Source organism: Bombina bombina, chromosome 6 (genome assembly GCF_027579735.1).
Source record: "Bombina bombina isolate aBomBom1 chromosome 6, aBomBom1.pri, whole genome shotgun sequence".
NCBI classification, from domain to species: Eukaryota; Metazoa; Chordata; class Amphibia; order Anura; family Bombinatoridae; genus Bombina; species Bombina bombina.
In genome coordinates, this window is record NC_069504.1 from 90,518,269 (window position 1) to 90,534,258 (window position 15,990).

Here is a 15,990-nt window from a genome sequence, read left to right on the forward strand (position 1 = left end):
GTTCAAGGTGAAGGTGTAGAATACTGCTAAGTGTCAAGTGATACCCCTGGCTATAAAATAACGCCTAACAATGCAAATGTGTCAGTCAAACTCAGCATGTGTAAGTGTGCGAGCCAAACTCAGTACATTCAAGTGTGTCAGTCAAACTCAGCGCATGTAAGTGTGTCGGTCAAACTTACAGCATGCAAGTGTGTTAGTCAAACTCAGCGCATGCAAGTGTATCAGTCAAACTTACAGCATGCAAGTGTGTCGGTCAAACTTACAGCATGCAAATGTGTCAGCCAGACTGAGAGCAAGTGTGTTAACCAAGAGGTTTTGATCATTGTTTTGAGGGATAGTCTAGTCAAAATGAAACTTTCTTGATTCAGATAGCGCATACAGTTTTAAGCAACTTTCCAATATACTCCTATTATCAATTTTTCTTTGTTCTCTTGGTATATTTATTTGAAAAAGGAAGAATTTAAGCTTAGGAGCCGGTCCATTTTTGGTTCAGCACCTGGGTAGCGCTTGCTGATTGGTGGCTACTTTTAGACACCAATCAGCAAGCACTACCCAGGTGCTGAATCAAAAATGTGTCGACTCCTAAGATGAAATTCTTGATCTTTCAAATAAAGATACCAAGAGAACAAAGAACAATGTATAATAGGAGTAAATTAGAAAGTTGCTTAAAATTGCATGCTCTATCTGAATCATGAAAGTTTAATTTTGATTAGACTATCCCTTTAAAATTAAACAACTCTTGATTTTCTGTACAAAGTGTGCTTTTTTCCCACACTCCCTATAGAGGGCAAAAACCAAAGTATCATAGCTTTTCAAAATCTTGCAAAATCGCCTATATACCCACTACCTGATTTGAAGCTTTTGCAAGTTACAGAATTTGCATTTTGATGCCTAGGGAGCTTGGAAAAAAAACAACAATATTTAACACAAAAACAACATTTAATGTCTTCTTAAGAGTTATGTGTATTAAAAGAAGTTGCAGAAACACCCTTGCTGGGCTTTCTCTCACTACGCCCTCTGGGAGATTGATTACTGTTTGCATAGCTTTTCTATAGCCAATACTACATTATTAATATTTTCAGTATAAGTGGTGGTTTCAACAAACAAAAACGGCTATTTCAAATTACAATGTAAATGTAACTGAGCTATTTGTAAACAATTTAATACACTCCTCCCGTAGGTAAAATGTATTATTGGAAAAACATAAAAGGAAAGAAAATTGTCCATTTGAAAAACCTATTGAAAAATCAATGTTTCCAGATATCAAAAAAAAGAAAACAAATACATTAAGGAATCAAGGGATGTGCGTGTGTTTGTAAGTGATTACCATGGGATTATAGACAATGCTGCTTAACATTGTGATTTCCCTGCCATATGGAGTGGATTATTGATTTTAAAGGATATCTTGCAATAGCATGAGCAGTTCAAGATTCAAGATTGCATGTAACAGCAGGTTTTTATAGTATCTATACGTAACTATTTTATACTAATTTAACTTTCCCAGCTATAGTGAAATTCTATTTGAATGTATAGAGTAAAGGAACATTAAACACTTTCAGATGTTTAATTATATGTAATAAACACCTTGCAATAAACATTTGCGATGCTGTAATTTATGGCCCTTTGATCTAAAGTTCTCAGCACTCGTGAGATTATCTAAGACGTCTCGCCAGCACTGTGAGGTCTCTCAAATAATTTTAGCTTGAGAGATGGTTATCTAGTTATTCAAAGTTCTGGATGTTAAAGGACCACTCAAGGCAGTAGAATTGCATAACTAATAAGTGCATAATAAAAAGACAATAACTTAACACCTACTCTGAATTTCAAATAAGCAGTAGATTTTTTTTCTAACAAATTTATTTTTCTCCAATTTTCCGGCCCCTTGAATCATGTGACAGACATCAGCCAATCATAGACTAGTATACGTATACCCTGTGAGCTAGTGCACATGCTCAGTATAAGCTTGATACGCAGAAAGGGCTCCATTTATCATTGCAATTCTCCTACATTTACACCTATAAATACGCCGGCGTAAATTCTCTCCTATGTATTAAAACCAAATACGACCAAAAAAACTGATTTTCGACCGAAAAATCCGACCACTCTATTCTATCTCGCCAAGGCGCACATGTGCGCCGATTGAAGCTTAAAACAGCGCTTTTTCGGTCGTATTTTCATCAAATCGACTAACAAATCGCCAAATGTCATATTTATCACTATTTTGCGCCATGGGAGAACCTAATATTCTCCTACAATTACGCCCTCCAAAGTTCTCCATATCCACTGAGGAGAACATTTCATTTACTTCATTTTTTGTGAGAGAGAAGATGGAATATTTTCTGCTGTTGGCTGCTATTTCTTTGGCAAGGGGCCGTGAAAATCGTCTTGCTGATGGTAATATGCCCATACGGAGACGCCAAAGAGTGCCTATAGTTTTTTTACCCCGGTGTGGACTACAGTCATTGTCTGATAAGGAGATAAAGCATAGATTTCGTATAAATAGGGAGAGTATTATAAATCTTTACTCTCTGATCCAAAATTACATAGACCCTAGGACAAGAAGAACAAGGGCGATACCTGGACTTTAAAAATTATTAGCAGTTTTGCATTTCTTGTCAAAAAGTAAAAGGTTGTGGTTTGTAAAAAACCCCCAAAAAGAATAATAATATAGAAATTTGTTCAATTCATATTACAAATATAAATGTTTTAACCAATTATATAACATTATTAAAAAGGATGGCTATTAGAATCCAGTAATAAAAAAGGAAAATACCAAATACGAAGATGGAATGGTAAATTAGGCGCATATCGAATAATATAGTCGAGATTTATCATTAACACGCCGCATCTCGACTTTGGAAAACAGCGGTATAATACGACCAGTTTTTTTATAAATATTGGCGCACAAGTGCGCCTCACAGAGGGCGAGCTGCGGAGAACTTCTGGGAGAACTGAAAGTCGGATTTCTCCAAACAATGATAAATGGAGCCCATTGTGTGAATATAAAAAGACAAAATGTGCAAAATGTGATAATGGAAGTCAATTGGAAAGTGTCTTAAAACTAACTACATGTTTTGTTTATTTTGTCTTGAGTGTCCCTTTAAGTAGAAACACATGCATTGCAATATAATGATCGCAAAAAGCTCACAAAATTTGTGCTTGATTTCTCTAAATGCCAGAGAGTTATTGATCTTCAGGCTATAAATTATCTTATATTTAAAAGTCTTATTTCACATCCCCAGCTAAGACCAGCAGAGGTGGCTCTAGAGTCCGGGCCCGATGGTCTACGGGCTTTCGAGATTATTCAGGAATGCTCGCCAGTGCTTCTATTTCCCTGGTGGAATGATCTAAAGCCACTTTTTACCCTGAAAACAGGGTGTCTCGCTAAGGGGCGTATACTGCATTTTCATTAGGGGAGGATATACATACATTACAAAAGTGCACAATAAAATATGTACTTTAAAAATCTTACAAAACTAATAATTGAACCATTCATGCAAAAATATGCAGAAACAAATTGTATTGTTAAGGTGCATCAAAATCGTAACAAAATGCTTCACCAAAAATCGTATTTTATCAAAAATGTAAAAGTTTTATGAAAATGATTAAGGAATAAATTATTTTAAATATCTTCAGCGTAAATTGTAATTTAAGTACATTGGATACTCAAAAAACACACAGAATTCGTACTTATAAGCATTAAATACAAAGCATAATATTATTATTTTTTTGTACAATGGGTTGAACATGGGATATATGAAATTGTCTCTCTACTCCCAGAGTAATTCTGTAGAGATTTTCACATTACAGATCTCGCAGTTTTTTCTCGCCAACTAAAAGGTGGCAAGCTTTTCTCAAAACTCTGAAAATACTTACAACCCTAATAGGAAAACACTTGCATACGAAAATATAGGTGATTGTAAGGTGCTATACACAAAAAGCAGGGTGATGTCATTTATATTGACTGCAGGATTTCATTTTTAAAGTGCGCCCCCTGCTTACTGCTAACTTTACTCCACTTTGACCCTTTCCAGCGAGCTCCATTACTTTTAATAGGTGACATCTCGCTACTCGCAGGTACTGCCCCTTTTTATGATAATTACACCTCGTCTGAAATTGTGAGGTTTAGATCATAGGGCTTTCCCAACTATACGTAGAAAGGGCAATTCTGCCAACTTTGAATTTCATCATTTTTCATATTCAGTGACATCACAGGAAGAGATGGCATAGGAAGAGATGTCACATGAAGTAAAGAAATATACAAAACAGACTTTTAAAAATGCTAAGGAATAAAAAGATTTTTTTTACTTTAGAGTTTGTACCAGTAAACAGAAAACAGTCTAAATCACTTGTCAAGTTTTATTATAGTGTCTACTTTAAACAAATAATACATGTGCACATATATTTACCCAAAACTATTACTATAGTTACAGTCATTCATTCTTCCAAAAGACCATAAAAATAGAAGCATTCTTGTACCATTGCAGTAGTTATAATGAAATATTAACCATCTCCTAATCAATTATTTTGAACTGTCCAGCTCTAATATATTATCACTTCCTTATATATTGCCCTATTACAGGGTTCAGCTAAGTTCTTAAAGACACAGAACTGAAGTGACACAAAACGACCTTAGATCCACTGTCCTAATAGCCAGCAGCAGCAAAGTTGTCCTGGACTCCTAATGACACTCTGAGGTCAAATGTGCAGGGGAGGAGCTAGACTGCAGTGTGTCAAATTACTATAAACAGCAAGAGAGACACAGCAAACACTCAGTAAATCTGATCTTACTGTGTGATTATGCACAGCACTGGACTGGGTGAGCTGTTGGGGCAAAGGGATTTTCGTATTTTGTTTTACAACAATTTTTATATTTTTACACTGTGTGTAGGAAGTGGTGTATGTTTAAAACTCATGCTAAAATTAGTAAGCTGCAAACGGTACACAGTGTTAAAATATGAAGATTACTGTCAGACTAAATAATGCAAAGATGCAAACTAATTATTTACAGTAGTAGCCAAGTAATCCCAAGTAATCCCCCCTCTTTACAACAAATCAGCACAGCTCCTTACCTAGTGTGGAGGAGCTGTTTGTAATTGTTATATTCGCATTACCGACCCAAGATAACTGCAAAGAGGTTAAAAACATAAGTAAAGGGGGGCGGAGCCAGCAACGCTTGAGAGTGGATGGACATTTTTGAAGCTCCAGCTAGTATTGCTCTAAAATTGATTTTAAATGCTTCTTAAAGACATTTCTCATCCTCTAAGTATTCAAGAACATGAGACAGATTCCTGCTTCATATTCGATGAAGGTCATAATATTGCATTGAGACAGTTTTCTTAAGTTAGAACCGGAGGCCTTATCTGAAGTTGGACGGGCGGTGGCCATTTTCCTGCCCACGTGGTGGGGAAATTACCTTACACAGACCAGCCTATACTTTTCTGTGTGAACTAAGACTTCTCTCGCTATCACCCTAACCTTCAGCATCTAAGATGGTGGAAGCCCATTGTATCCTATCCGAACTAAATAAACTTCTAGAGTCTTATAGACTTACTTTCATCACAGCTTTGATCGGAGCCCCAGACTCTGCGGATGTCGGCGGAGTACAGGAGGAAGCCTGCATATGTCCGGCCAACAGCGGCAGCGAGAGGGGTGATGCTTTGGGGCCCCAGCATCTCCCGCATACTTCCGCGGCTGAGTCTTTGAGTGTTGCTGCCGGTGGGGGCTGGCCACCCGATCAGTGCAGATCCCGCAAAGCTGGAAATGAAGGTTTGGCTCTGGATCCCAGTGCTTTCTCGCACAACCCTACCCTTACCTACTTGCATTTGTCACTGCAAAACCAAACATCTATGGGTCCTTCACGTGGGTTAGCCTCGGTCAGTGATTATGCTTCTCATCTAAGATGCCAGGAGAAGAAAGATAAGTGCGGCTTTCTCTCTGACCAAACGCTTAGACTGCACTTGAGACTCAGCTTTGAACGAACTCATGTACTTGGGGACAGACTCTCCTTCCTCTGGCCCTCCGGCGTGGGATAAATAAACCGAGATGAAGCTATTGAAGGCCCTCCTAAACAGATAATGTAACTATGAGGGTGAACTGACATTAAGATACCGTGGGACTGCATTCTTTTATTCACTTCTTGAGCAGAGTGCTTGTTTTTTGGTTATAGGACGGACTATGTTCTTATGTTCTTATGCTATTTGTTAAGTGGCAGGTTAATGGGTTTTATATAGTATATAGTTTTATATGTTCCGTCAGCTCATGCAATGTTAGGTAATTATCACTTGGTGTTGCTTGCTAGACATGGTATATTTCACACTCATCAATGGGTTAATAAATTCTATAATCCACTCAGTTGAGAGAGCTAGTTAGAGCAGATTTTATTAGTTTAGATGGTTCAAACGATGACATTTATGATCCTAGGGTTTTTGTGGTCAGCAACGCTACTCTCCCTATATGTTAGCATTTATAAGCTGGTTATTACCCCATGCACTACATATTAATGTTGTAGTTTATACGCTCCAAATGACACCACCTATGGCGTTGGGATCCTCTGTGATCAATAACATTATTCTATCTATATGTTGTTATTTGCAGGTTAACTAGTTAATCTTTAGATTTCTGAAATAATTTGCATGGTATTAAACATAATGCTAGATTGGGTGCTAACATTCTCAGTACGTCATTGCCATAGATGCCAGTTTATACCATTTTCCACGTATGTATGACCACCTCCCCTCCTCCCCCCCCCATTCTCATATAATGTACCTTCCTGTTTGGAAGGGCTAGTTATGCGGTCTGTCTTAGTTGTACCGCAACCTTTATCATTGAAAGTATTAATGTGACATTTCTCTACTTCATTTATACTGTAATGCTAGTCATATGTGACTATGGAATAGTCCACAAGATATAAGAGATTCTCAAAATATTTTTGTATTACAAAGCTGATTAAACATGGCTGCAGGTTGTTTCCCCTAAGTTCTACAAGTATCCATGCTATATTATATATGTTTACAGAATGTTTCAGGATGTAGGGGGACCTCTTAATTCTTTATGTCATAGAACTAGAAGTGCATATCAGCAAAATGTTTTACAGCCAAACTAAATCTGAAAAAGTGAGGTATTTATTTTGTACGGGTAAAACTCTTTATGATATAATGGTTATGACTATATATTTGTAAGTATCATGGATATGATGTTGCTCCTGTTCTGTTGCTCTTTCTATATGTCAATATCCCTCTTGCAATGTGACATGCATGTTGTAACCTGCTTTTAACCTCAATAAAAAATATAAATTTAAAAAAAAAAAAAAAAAAAAAAAAAAAAAAAAAACATAAGTAAAGTTCCAGATGGATCTAGAAGCATATATCAGCTTGAAATTGGTGGGTTGGACGACTAACACTACTAGGGTTTCTTGATTGGGGTTGAAATGCTTGTAGCTCCTGAACATTAGTTTATCTATTTGTTTAATCCCTTTGCAGTAATGCAAAAATGAAATGTTCTAATGACTCAGAACATTTCATTTTTTGTATCACAATGTCCTTCCATCATTATGGGGAGGTGGATCATAGAAGGTCCTTGGGTGAGTGTACAAATCAATTTGGTGATTTTTTGTTTGTTGTATCCTTAAATTATTTTGACTATCTAAATAAGCTTGCTTTGTAAGGAGAGTGTAAAGTAAAATTTTCATGCATTTGAAGTATTCTCAGTGATCCATTTTATCTGTTGGAGTGTATTGTTTATAAATAGTTCCTTTGCTTTAATAAATAGGTTATTTTTACTTTTCAAATTGCTAGCTACACTGAAAATATAAATATTGCAGTACTCTCCGTAGTAAAATAATGTAAAAAGATAGCTAACAGTAGCTTTTAATCCTTCAATGGGGTTGAGAGAGATAGGTACTGACATTTTCATTTTCAATTGCTTTCTCTAAATACCCAATGACCGAAAGCTCTCTGGTCCATCAAGATGATTAAAGGGACACTCAAGTCAAAATAATTTTTTATGATTCAGATAGAGCATGCATTTACTTCCATTATCAAATTTTGCATAGTCTTTTTATATTCACACTTTCTGGGGAACAAGATCCTATTGAGCATGTGCACAAGCTCACAGGGTATATGTATACTAGTCTCTGATTGGTTAATCTCTGCCTCGTGATTCAGGGCCCGCAAAATGGGAGAGACAATAAATTTGTCAGAAATTGTAAGTGCTATTGCATTGTCTTTTTATTATGTACCTGTTAATTATGTAATTCTACTACATTGAGTGGTCCTTTAAGAACTTTCTTCATTACTGCAAGGCCCCTAAACAATTTTAGAAATGCAAAATTTAGATTGAGAGTTGTTTATTTCATTATACAGGATTCTGGAGGTGAAGAAGACTCCTAACTTACAATATAAGTTCTAAAAAAAAAAATCCCAAATATTTTATGTGATTTCTCAGTGAGTTTTAGAACATCAGGCCCTAAGTTTTGACCTTTGTTTATAAAGAGAGATAAGATAATGGTGTCTGCTCTCTCTGCAGGTGAAGTCAATTTCAGACAATATTTTCTTGAGAATAAGGGATTGTAGTTTCAATAAGTAAAAACAGCTACTGCAAATACAAAAATAAAGCCAAATGAGCAATATACGATATATTTTAAACTCTGCAGCTGGAGTAACAAGACTTTGGAAACATATTCAAGGAATGTTATATACAGGCTAGACATAGTGATGTATTTAAAGCTTTAATTAAAATTAGAATGCTACATATTTATTTTTATGATAATATTAGTTTAAATATTGCAAATTTAAGTACAAAGCTTATTTATCTCAGTTTGTGCAAACTAGGCTGTGTGGAAACCTTTTTTAGATTATCCTATGTTCCACATAGACTTGTTTGGACCTTCTCTTTGATTGCCTGCTTTATATCTGTCCCTGATTATCCTCAGCAGGAGAAATACGGGGAAACTTAAAGGGACAGTCTACACGAAAATGGTTATTGTTTAAAAAGATAGATAATCCCTTTACTACCCATTCCCCAGCTTTGCACAAACAGCATTGTTATATTAATATACTTTATAACATTTAAACCTCTAAATTTCTGCCTGTTTCTAAGCCACTACAGACAGCCTCTTATTACATGCTTTTTTATTAGCTTTTCACAACAAGAGACTGCTAGTTCATGTGAGCCATATAGATAACATTGTACTCACGCCTAATGAGTTATTTAAGAGTTAGCACAACACAGTACTAACTGCAAGTCAATAGCTAATAAATAAATAAAAAGTCATGATCAGGGGGCTGTCAGAAGATGCTTAGATACAAGGTAATCATAGAGGTAAAAAGTACATTAATATAACCATGTTGGTTATGAAAAACTTGGGAATGGGTAATAAAGGGATTATCTATCTTTTACAACAATAAATATTATATTGTAGACTGTCACTTTAAAGGGACATTGCACACTAGTTTTTTCTTTTTATAAATGTTTTGTAGATGATCAATTTATATAGCCCATCTGGTAGTGTTTTTTTAAAAAAAATGTATAGTTTGGCTTATTTTTAAGAACATTGTGCTGATTTTCAGACTCTTAGCCAAGCCCCACAGTGTCAGATGTATACGCGTGTTTACAGCCTCCTGCTTGCTCCTGTTTATGTTATCTGTCTTTTCATATGCAGGGAAGGGGTAAAGTGGGGAGCGTCTGCTATTTTTGTTTATCCTGCACTATTCACTGTGTGTCCCAGACTAATCTCATCAGCAGTACTAAACTGGGAGCTTCTAAGTAAGTTTTTAAAAGGTTTTAAACTGTATTTTCAGATCAGTATCTTTGCATATTCTTCTTTATAGTAGTGCCTATTACATGCAGTTATATGAAAATTGGTATATACTGTCCCTTTAAGTTAAAACAACTTTATAGAAACTCTGGGGGCTTTAGAAATTCAACAATTTTCAGAGCTAAATTACAGAGAAAGGGGACAAAATAAATAATGAAAGTGTATTGCAAAGTTTTTTTATCTCCACGTTCTATATTACAATCTCATACTGTTTAATATCCCTTTAAGGGGGAAACAAATTTACAGTGCCCCTTTAACTCACCAGTCAATGAAATCTGATTTTTCTTTATTTTAAGATATATCTAATATTTTTAAGGATATATATTTTATTTCTATACATATTCTGCATAATTTGCAAAGTGGTGCTTTGTGATTCAAATAATAAATGTTATTTTTTTAATTAGTCATTTTCTATTATAAAAAAGAATGATTTTGTACGGTAAAACGATGCTTAAAGGGATAGTCTAGTCAAAATTAAACTTTCATGATTCAGATAAAGCATGCAATTTTAAGCAACTGTCTAATTTACTCCTATTACATTTTCTTCATTTTCTTGGTATCTTTATTTGAAAAAGCAAGAATATAAGCTTAGGAGCCAGTCCATTTTTGGTTCAGAACCTGGGTAGAGTTTGCTGATTAGTGGCTACATTTAGACACCAATCAGCAAGTGCTACCCAGGTTCTGAACCAAAAATGGTTCGGCTCCTAAGCTTACATTCTTGCTTTTTGAAATAAAGATATCAAGAGCGGAATCTGTTGGCGCTCTACAAATAACCGATAATAAAGAGAACAAAGAAAAAATTATAATAGGAGTAAATTAGAAAGTTGCTTGAAATTGCAAGCTCTATCTGAATCATGAAAGATTAATTTTGAATAGACTACCCCTTTAATGTGGAAGTTGAACCATAATGTGTGTTTTTCAAATGCTTAAAGGGCCATAATACCCAAATGTTTAAACACTTGAAAGTGCTGCAGCATAGCTGTAAAAGGCGGACTAGAGAATATCACCTGAACATCTCTATGTAAAAAAGAAAGATATTTTACCTCAAAAGTTTCTCAGTAGCCACATCCCATTGTAAAGAGGCTTTAAGCAGAAAATCAGTATGTCTGTACCGGGACAGCGGAAGGAGCGAGCTTTCTTGCACACTCATCTTATTTCCCTATTCAGTGTAAGAAAGTTTACAATGAAATCTCATGAGAGTTAAGTGAAATCTCATGAGATCACAGTAAAAGAGTTCATGACCTCAGCACTGCTGATGCTGATTGGCTGCTATTCATTTCTTTCTTTCTTTTTAACCTGCAGCTGGGCAGCAGCTAAGTATAACTTTTTACACAGAACTTACTCTGCTGAGCTGAGGAAATTGTGAGGTAAAATATCTTCCTTTGTTACATAGAAATGCTCAGGTGATATTTTTATGTCAGCTTTTTACAATTATACTGCATCAGTTTCAAGTGATTTAGCTTTTAGCATATGAGTATGATGTCCCTTTAAGCAATAATGATGCCTGTACCTGTGCCTTATCACATTTTTGCATTTGGACTGGTGGAATAAACAAGGTATGATTTGTGTATGTGCTTATATTTCACAATAAAGCAATAAAATGCATGTGCAAGTGGGCAACATATATGAGTGCAAAAGATTGAATATGATTTGAGCAGTGGGTGGTAGAAATGGCACAAAAATGATAGGGTTAGCTTTACATTACAATATTTATTCACATAAAGTAATAGTTGGTTAATTATAACATTACCTTAGACACACACATACATATATATATATATATATATATATATACACACACATATATATACACATACATACACATACATACATATACACACATACACATACACAGACATACATATACACACACATATATATATATATACATATACACACACACACACATATATATATATATATATATATATACATACACACACATACATATACATACATACATACACACACATACATATACACATATACACACACACACATACAAATACACACATACACACATACACACACAAATACATATACACACACATACATATACACACACACACACATACATATACACATATACACACATACACAAACACACACACACACACACACACATACATATACACATATACACACATACACAAACACACACACACACACACACACATACAAATACACATATACACACATACACATACAAATACATATACACACACATACACACACATACAGTATACACACATACATATACACACACAGCAAAGGCTGGAATGGCCTACCAGGATACCAGGACATTTCCTGGTGGCTGCAGCAACTGGGAATGGAAAACTACACTTTAAAGGGATGATTAATGGATACAATTGGGTTATAGGGTGCCTATATATCAACAATCTGGCACTTTTATTTAACACAAATTGATATAATTTAATTCTAAAAACAATATTCGAGTACGGAGTATCCCATTAATCCCCTTTAAGAAAAATGGAGCTTGGCAATTCTACTGACTTAACAGAAAATAAGGCTAGTCTCCACATATTAAACCATCTTTAATCTTATAAAAACAGGAAAAACTATTTCTTGTAACAAGCCTTCTTTGACCTTATAAAATAGGATGTAAAAGTCTATAAAAATTATTTACAATTTAAGTTGCAAACTGTTGCTCTACTGATTAACATGCACTGAAGTGCTGTGCTCTGAAAACCTATCTTAGGCTGCAGTAATTTTGACGTCAGGTCATCTCCTTTGTACCTTTAAGGAGTAGGATGGAAACATTAATGATGCCTTTGTGATCACCTGCCAGAGCTGAGCATGCTCACTACTCTAGAAAGGTGGAGTCTGGCTTTGCTAGAATTTCCAGCAAGGTAGTCAAGATAAATAAATGCTGTAGTACATTACTGTAGAGGTCCATCCACAGGATTAAAAGGCAAAATAGGGGAGGGGGGATGTGAAATCCGTGGTCATAGTAAAACCTGTAGTGTTGAAAGGAAGCAGGTGTCACATCAGATATTCCAGTCTCATGAACGTGCATTCTGCTACAGATCCCTCCCCTTCATCCATCGCAGCCTCTCTCCTCTTTGCTCAGTAAAGGTGGATTAGCACAGACATTCTGAGAAGGAGTCTGGCCAATTGTCTGTACTGGATAAATGATTGCAATACAACATGTTCTGCTTAGTGATGATTGACATAGTAAAAACTAATATATATATATATATATATATATATATATATATATAAACGTGATGATAAAAAATCATGTATACACCTAATTGTAAAATGTGAAATACAGATGAATATAACTATTTAATGCGATTAATTACACCCCAGCGGGTTTATATTCACATTTTTTAGTGCACTTGAGTGCTCAGCATAACTAATCAGAACCCGAGGACAGTATAGACTCTACGCTAGTGTCTGTCAGTAGTGAGTCATCAGGGACAAGTGGGTTGAAATGCCAGTGAACAGCTTATTAATATGTGGTTATGGGCACCCATACTGTAAATATAACTGATAATATGCAGTGTGCATGTTAACATAGAAACATAGAATTTGACGGTAGATAAGAACCAAAAAGGCCCATCAATTCTACCCATATTACATGTTACTTTTTTCCTTAAGATGCCTTATGCATGTCCCAGGCATTTTTTAATTCCTTTACAGTCTTTGTGTTTACCACCTCAAATGGAAGTTTATTTTATGAATTCACCACCCTTTCTGTAAAAAAATGCTTTCTCAAATTTCTCCTGAATCTGCTACCCTCTAAACTTTAGATTGTGACCCCTTGTTTTGGCATTTATTTCAGCTTCTATTTTATCAAGTTCCTTCATATATTTGAAGGTTTCTATCATGTCACCTCTATCCCTTCTATCCTCTAAACTATACATATTTAGATCATAGAGTCTTTATTTGTATGTTTTATATTTTAGACCATGTACCATTTTAGTAGCCCTCCTTTGGACAGCTTTTAGTTTATTTATATCTTTCTGTAGATATGGTCTCCAGAACTGTACACAGTATTCCAGATTTGGTCTAACTAATCTGTAAAGTGGCATAAGAACCTTGCTATTTCTGCTACTAAAACCTCTTCCAATGCAACCAAGTATTCGACTGGCCTTACCGACTGCACTGCTGCATTGTGTACCACATTTTAAATAATCTAAAATAATAATTCCCAAGTCCCTTTCTTCTTTAGTTACAGTCAGTAATGTACAATTGAGACTATAATTGGCTTTTGGGTTTTTGGATCCTATATGCATAATTTTGCTCTTGGTAATATTACATTTCAGATCCCATTTATTTTACCAGTCCTCAAGTTTTTTTATATCACAGTTCATTTGATCAACCCCTCCTGGAACATCTACCCTGTTACAAATTTGTGTATCATCAGCAAACAAGAAAACCTTCCCCTTAAGCCCACTTCCAATATCACTTATGAACATGTTAAACAAAACAGGCCCAAGAACTGACCCTTGGGGAACACCACTAGTAACTGATGCTTACTTTGAATGTACTCCATTAATTGAAACCCTTTGTTGCCTATCTTTAAGCCAGCCTTCTACCCACTTAACAATCATAGCATCTATTTCAATACAATACATTTTGTGAATAAGTTTGTTGTGTGGGACGGTGTCAAATGCTTTGCTAAAGTCTAGATATGCAACATCTACAACTCCTCCCTGGTCTATTATTTTAGTTTCATGGTCAAAGAAATCAATTAGATTAGTCTGACATGATCTTCCAGTAGTGAAACCATGCTGTCCTTTGTCTTCTAAGTTGTTGGTCTGAAGGAAAGATACAAGTCTTTCCTTTAAAAGTGTTTCCATTAATTTCCCTGCAATTGAGGTAAAACTGACTGGCCAATAGTTAGCAGAATCTTACCTACTACCCTTTTTATGAAGAGGGACTACAATGTCAATTTTCCAGTCTTTTGGAACAACTCCTGTTAGAAGTGATTGATTAAATAAATCAGCTAATGGAGTAGCTATCATGGATCGAAGTTCTCTTAGAACCCTTGGATGAATATTATCTGGACCCACAGACTTATTTACTTTTATTTTTGATAAAGCCATTGAAACCTCTGCCTCTGTAAAAAGAAAAGTACTACTCACATTTTATTTACAGTAACATCCCTTAATATAATCTCACTTCCTTTACCATCTGGTGTAAAGACTGAACAAAAGTAATCATTTAAAGAGTTTGCTATTTGTTTATCTTCTTCCACTACACTATCATCATGTAATGATTATGTAGGTTCAATGTCGGTTCTGTTACATTAAAGGGATATGAAACTCCCCCAACAAATATTTTGTGATTAAGCCAGAGCATACCATTTGGTGGATAAAAGAAACATTCTGATGCACAAATTACATGTTCTAATTTGCTGCATTATTGACTCTAGCATCCTCTATGTTTTAACTCCAAAAAGTGTTACATACATAGGTAAAGTATTGCATGGGAGCAATAAGGATTACTGCCCTCTGCAGGCAACTGCCTTTAGTTGTGGCACCATGTTACTAACACTTCTAATTGGCTTTACTGGTTGTTTTATACTTGGTAATTGTGTGTGGTTCCCAAATGAACTTATGTGTTTAACCTCCTGACTCTAAGCTAAGTATATTATTATGATCTATCTTTCATGGGTCTTTGAATAATATTTCACATAATAATAATAATAATAATAATAATAATAATAATAAAGCAATATAAATTCCAAAGAGATCCAAAGCACTTTACAATTAAGAAGAGGAGATACAAGAAAAGAAAAATAATGTGTTAAACATCCAGAGGGAAAAAAAATATTGCTAGAATAGTTGTGGGAAGTATTATATATTAAAAATAAAATGCTATATTTTATTAGCACGTTTTACTATAAAATACATTCTCTTCTTACACTATTTGGCTACACCCTGCTAAGATAATAGTGAAATAGTGGATATGAAATACTTTTCTGCTGCTCCAGATGAATATGGCTAGTAAATGAGATATACATACATTTGCTCTCCTGGCTTGCTCACTGTTCATAGCTTTTCTAAAGCAGCAATGCATTGCATAGGGGTGTGTGACTATTGTAAACACATATTAAGGAAAGGGAATTTGCTTTAAAATAGGATCTAACAAAATAGAACATTTAACTGTGGTATAGAATAATATATTAGCTGCATTCTCCT